The 6137-nt window shown below is 40.6% G+C and overlaps 1 long non-coding RNA gene across 1 annotated transcript; it reads left to right on the top strand.

Moving 5' to 3' along the window:
* Positions 1-1814: 1814 nt before the first annotated feature.
* LOC121400023 lies at positions 1815-5001 on the top strand. The gene is made up of 3 exons (XR_005965489.1): positions 1815-2064; positions 4278-4359; positions 4685-5001. It is a non-coding gene; the product is annotated as an uncharacterized LOC121400023 (long non-coding RNA).
* The last annotated feature ends 1136 nt before the right edge of the window (positions 5002-6137 follow it).

The following is a 6137-nucleotide window of genomic DNA, read 5'->3' as shown; positions in this document are numbered from 1 at the left end:
GAAAACCAATATTGGATGGCCGAGCATTTGGTGGCACTGCATTAAAAATAGACATGACTCTGTAGTGGAAATAACTGCATGGGCTCAAGAAAACAGTTGGGACACATACTGTTGTTGCATCTGAAAATGCAAATTAAAACTCTACTATGCAAAGAAGAAACCATTTATAAACATAATCAGTAAACACTGCCACCTTCAATGGGTCCAAGCTGAACTGAGGCAAAGTGGAAAACTGTCCTGTGGTCTGAAGAATCAAATGTTTTAATTGTTCTTGGAAAGCAAGGATGCTGCCTCCTCTGTGCTACAGAAGAAAAAGACAATTCACCTTGTTATCAGCGTACAGTTCACAAACCAGCATCTGTGATTGCATGGTGGAGCATTGGTGCACATGCCATTGGGAATTTGCACATCTGGAAGGCACCACCATTGATATACTGTATACAGGTTTTGAAGTAACATATGCTGCCATTCAGGAAATGCAATGCTTATTTCAGCAAGACAATGTCAAACCACATTCTACACATGTTACAACAGCATGGCTTAGCTGTAAGAGAGTCTGGGTGATAAACTGGCCTGCCTGCTGTCCAGACCTGTCACCCACTGAAAACATTTGGCCAAATATAAAAATGAAAAATACAACAAAAGAGGCCCCAAACTGTGGAGATGCCAAAATCCAGTATCAGGCAAGAATGCTACAACATTTTATTCAAAACTACAGCTACTGGCCTCCTCTGTTCCCAAATGTTACAGACTGTTGTTAAAAGTAGCAGTGATAAAACACAGAGGGAAACATACCCCCTGTCTTAACATTTTGAGTCATGTTGCCAGAATCAAAATCAAAATGAGCACATATTTTTCATGAAACAATAGCATTTCTCAGTTACAACATGTGCTATGTTGTCTTTGTACTATCTGGAATTAAATATAGATTTTAAATGATTTGTGAATCATCACATTCTTTTTTTATTTACCATTTGCACAATGTCCCAACTTTTTTGTAAAATAGGGTTATATACAGGAAAGCGAGAATTGTACAATAAGATATAAGATCAGAACACAATGTGGCTTATTTCTCAGTTTGTTGTTGTTTTTGCCAGCTTCATTTATCAGGGGAAAGTCAAAGGTACAGATGGTTATAGCACATACAGAGGATTTATGCTTCAAATGAAGACATCAGTTTTATGACAATGATCTCCTGTGTGCCATAACCACAGATATTGCCTTCCACATTTTTCCTAGCCCTTTCTCCTGGCAACATATCCCTGGGAAAAGACTCAGGGTGGGGTTCAATAAAGATTCACTGCTGGCTTGTAACGGATTGATTTTTTTAAGCATTCCATAAAAATTTTGACATTTACCACTTGTTAATATTTTTGTAAATAACAAATTCAATAAATTTGTTCTAAATCGTTTTAATTTTAACTTGATCTGTATCAATACTAATGCTGAATTCAATGTTGTATACCATGTTGTGAGGCCCGCAGGATTCCCATTTTGATTTTGGTAAACCCGTCCCTCAAGAAATACAGCAGGCCTAGTACTGGAGGTACTAGAGTCCTTACATCTTCTATTGAGGATAAATGATTTTGTATAGTCTAGGGCAGAGATCCCCAACCTTTAGAACCCTTGAGCAACATTCAGAAGTAAAAGGAGTTGGGGAGCAACACAAGCATGAAAAATGTTCCTGGTGTGCCAAATAAGGGCTGTGATTGGCCATTTAATAGCCCCTATGTGGATTTTCAACCTACATTGTGGCTCTGTTTGGCAGTACACCTGGTTTTTTTTTTTTTTTTTTTTTTTTTTTTCTCAAATGTTTTTATTAGTTTTTCCAAAATACAAGTAAAAGAAATTAAAACAAAATCATGACCAAAAAAGTAAATAAGATAACAATGTTTTTGTCAAGGGTAGAACAAAGGAGTAGAAGGCAAGAGCTATAATCAGCATTCCGTGCCGTTGTCAAGTGACCAGGAAAGAATGGACCAGGGAAATATACTGCTATCTATATGAGGTGAAGAACGACCCAGCATGTCATTAACTACTAACAGTAGGGAGAAGTATGAAAAGGTTCGTACTCACAGAGTGCCTGTCAATATTCGATTAAGGGAATGGCTCCTGGGGGGTCCCGTTGAATTTGAGTGTTGTAGATCACCTCTATTCATCAGCTGTTGTTCCGCCTCACAGACAAGATCGGTCCCCAGCAGCAGCTCCCTTTCATACCATGTAGTATATTGAAAAGTTTGAATGGTCAGTAGTTTAGTATGCGGTGGGAGTGCGTTAATATGCGTCAGCCAGGTATCGAAAAATGTGTCCGTATGGCTTTCCTTATTCGTTAAGGTTTCTATCCAATCTAAGTGAAATATGTATTGCAGTTTCTGAAGTACCAAGGACATTGGTGGAGGAAGGTGGGACAACCAGGTATGTAAAACGGCTTTCCTGGCCGCTGCTGCCAGCCTTTCAGCCAGAGCCCGTTCTGGTTTGGAGATATATGAGGTAGGCTCCAGTTTGCTAAAGATGGCCCAAGTAGCGTGAATGTTTAGAGTTTTCCCCGACAGGTTTTCCCAGTAACTGGCGACTTCCCTCCAGAACTGTTGCATGAGTGGGCATGACCAGAGGCAGTGTATTATATCGGCTCTCGAATCCCCGCATTTCAAACAACTATCTGAGACCGCCGTGCCAATATGGAATCTCTTCAAAGGAGTCAAATAGGTATGATGCAATATTTGTAGGGACATTTCTTGGTATGTGCTAGCCGGTAGTAGTTTCATCAGTCGGGCGTGATAACGGAGGATATCTACATTATCTGAATGTGGGAGAACTGTTTTCCATCTCGTAAAGCTTATGGTGGTGATGTCTACTTCGATGGTTGTCCTGATTAGATTGTAAATATGTGCAGTTGATCTAATTGTGTCATGTTTTGGCCATATCAAGTCAATTGGGTTGGTCTTGTCTACATCTGTTAATTTAGCTAATTGAGTCGCGATGAAGTGTGTAAGTTGTAATAATGAGAATAGATGAGGTTGTAAAAATGGGTATGTTTGGACCAGGGTCGCAACTGGTTGAATTGTGTTGGTAATCGTAATCACATCCTTCATGTTTTTTAGACCTTTCGTCTGCCATGATTTAAAAGGAATACTGTTTAGGCCTGGGGGGAACGCTTTGTTATTTAGCCAAGTAAGATTTATCGAATTAAAGGGGGAAAGGTTAGCTTTTTTGCGGATGGAGTGCCAGGTTCTGTATGTGTGAATAAATAAAGGATTAGCCTGTGTATCTTTGGGGATTTCCTGAAGTGGCGTATGCAAAAGCGAGTTAAGTGAATTCCCCTCTGTTAAAGTTTCGTCTAAAAGGGCCGTGGTATATATGTTTCTATGGTGGAGCCAATCTCCCGCGTATCTAAGAAGAGCTGCGTCGTTATATTCCATTACGTTTGGAAGATTGAGTCCACCATCCTGCTTTTGTAGGTGGAGGGTTGCGACTCTTATTCTTGGACGTTTGTTGTTCCAGATAAAGGTTCTGAAAATGCGTTGCAGTCGCTTGTTGTCTGTGGAGGATATGCGATATGGTAACATTTGTAATTTGTAAAGTAATTTGGGGAAAATCACCATTTTAATAAAGTGAATTCTACCAGAGAATGTAAGATTTGTATTTATCCATTTGCGGGTGTCTTGTTCAATTTGATCTATGGTAAATCTAATGTTGGATTTATACATATCTGTGTGATGTTGTGTCAATCGGATTCCGAGAAATTTTATATGCGTTGTAGCTTTCTGAAAGGGAAATGGGTTCGCCCAATCTGATGGGGAGGTGTGTTGCAGACGTAGGGCTTCAGATTTCCCTAGATTGATTTTAAATCCCGCTATGGTTCCGAAAGTCTCTATTTTGTGTAGGATTGCGGGGAGTTCTGTTCGAGGTTTGTTTAGAAAAAGGAGGATGTCATCTGCATATGCTACTAGTTTCACTTGTTGCGTGCCAACTCGGATACCTGCAAAGGTGTCATCGTTAAGTAAATGATGTAGTAAAGGATCCAAAGCAAGATTAAAAAGTAGCGGTGAAAGAGGACATCCTTGTCTCGTGCCTCTCTGTATCAAAAATCTAGGGGAGTTCAGTCCGTTAGCGGTAACATGGGTATAGGAATGCGAGTATAGGGTCCTAAATAAGTTGAGCATCTGTATACCAAAGTGTTGAAATTTAAGTAGTCTTTTTATGTGAGTATGCGTTATTCTGTCAAAGGCTTTATCAGCGTCCAAGTTAATTAGTATACCGTGTTTTCTTTTCTCCAGATTACATTGATACAGGGTAGCTATTGCCGTCTGGAGAGCCTGGACCGGGTAACGTCCCTTGAGGAACCCCACCTGGTGAGCGGTAAGTATATGTGGGAGAACGAGTTGTAACCTGTCTGCCATAATTTTGGTTAACAATTTCAGGTCTTGATTTAGAAGAGAAATCGGTCTGTAGGAGGAGGGGAGGGTGGGGTCCTTCCCCTCTTTTGGAATTAATATAATTCTCGCCTCATTCGCTTCACACCACAAGGGAAAGCCCTGTAGAACATTATTAAAAAGTGTGGTGAGCAGTGGGACGAGTTCCGAGAGAAGGATTTTGTAATATTCTGCGCTTAAGCCATCGGGGCCAGGGGATTTCCCATTCTTCAAATGTTTTATTGTTGATGTTAATTCTTGTTCTGTAATAGGTGCGTCTAAGACCTCCCTGTCCTGCACTGAAAGTTTGGATAAGTGGGCATTACGTAAGAAAGAGAGGCCTTCTTCTGGATGATCCTGATTCTCTTCGTAAAAGCGCTTAAAATATGTCTCAAGTTCAGCTACAATGGCTTCAGTGTCCCGAGCCCAACCCTCCTCCGTTTTTAATTTCTTAATGAAGTGTTGCGCCGTATGGGGTTTGGTTATTCTGGCAAGGAGTCTCCCCGATTTATTCCCCCACCTGTAAAACTTATTTTTCATATGAGAAATTTTGTACTGGGCGCTGTCATGTAATAAAGTATTAAACAAAGCCTTTGTGTCCATGTATTTTATTTTATCTGCTTCAGAGTTTGTGAGTTTGAATGTCTTGTAACGTTTTGTGAGTTCCTTTTGCAGGGAGGTGTATTTATCATGAAAAGTTTTTTTCTGTCGTATTATATAGGCTGTAATGTGCCCCCTCAGAACAGGTTTGGAAGCTGCCCACAGTAAGTTCCGGTCATCCCAGTGTTGCATATTATCATCTAGATAGTTAGCCCATTGTTGCTTAAGGTAATTTTGGAAGTCCGTGTTATTATTCAGGTAGGAGGGAAAGCGCCAGTTATATGAGGTAGCCTTAGAAACAAGTTGTTTCAAAGTCAGGGAAATTGGTGCGTGATCAGTTACACATATGTTGCCAATTGTAGAGGTCAAAATGTTAGCTAGCTGAGAGCCAGCAAGAAAAAAGTAATCTAACCTGGAATGTAGTCTATGTGCCCCAGAGTAAAATGTATAGTCTTTGGTGTCGGGGTGCGTGAACCTGTAGGTATCATGTAGGCTCAGAAACTCACATAGTGTGTGCAATGGAGTGATCCTTCTGATCGGGTATCTAGATGCTGTGTCCGATCTGTCCATGAAGCGGTCCCACACTGTGTTCATGTCGCCACCAATTATGAGGTTTGCGGGTCCCCAGGAGTCAATCCTTTGCATTAGTTCTGTAAAGAAAAAATTGTTGTCATCATTCGGAGCATATACATTCACCACAGTATATTTAGCATCCGGTGTTTCTATATCTATAATCAAATACCGGCCATTTTTATCGCTATGTGTTTTTGTCACTGAACCATGCAAAGATTTGTTTAATAGGATCGCCACACCTCTAGACTTGGTGTTGCACGATGCCGTGATTTGTTCCTGTATCCAGGAATCTTTTAACACCGTTGTGTCAGTGTTTTTCCAATGGGTTTCTTGTAATAAAACAATATGGGCATGTTCTTTTTTTAAAAAGTCTAGGATTTTTCGTCTCTTAACCGGGGTGTTTAAACCATCCACATTCCATGAAAGTAGCTTAAGATGTTTGGGCTGAGCAGCAGGAGGTAAGCTTTGTGTGGGGTCACCCATTGTGACAATATTAACCTATTCCCGCTTTGGGAGTCGTGAGGGTGGACAATTGTAACCTGGGGATGAACG

Source organism: Xenopus laevis, chromosome 2L, assembly GCF_017654675.1.
Source record: "Xenopus laevis strain J_2021 chromosome 2L, Xenopus_laevis_v10.1, whole genome shotgun sequence".
Lineage (NCBI taxonomy): Eukaryota > Metazoa > Chordata > Amphibia > Anura > Pipidae > Xenopus > Xenopus laevis.
This window is presented reverse-complemented; position numbering and strand designations above follow the sequence as displayed.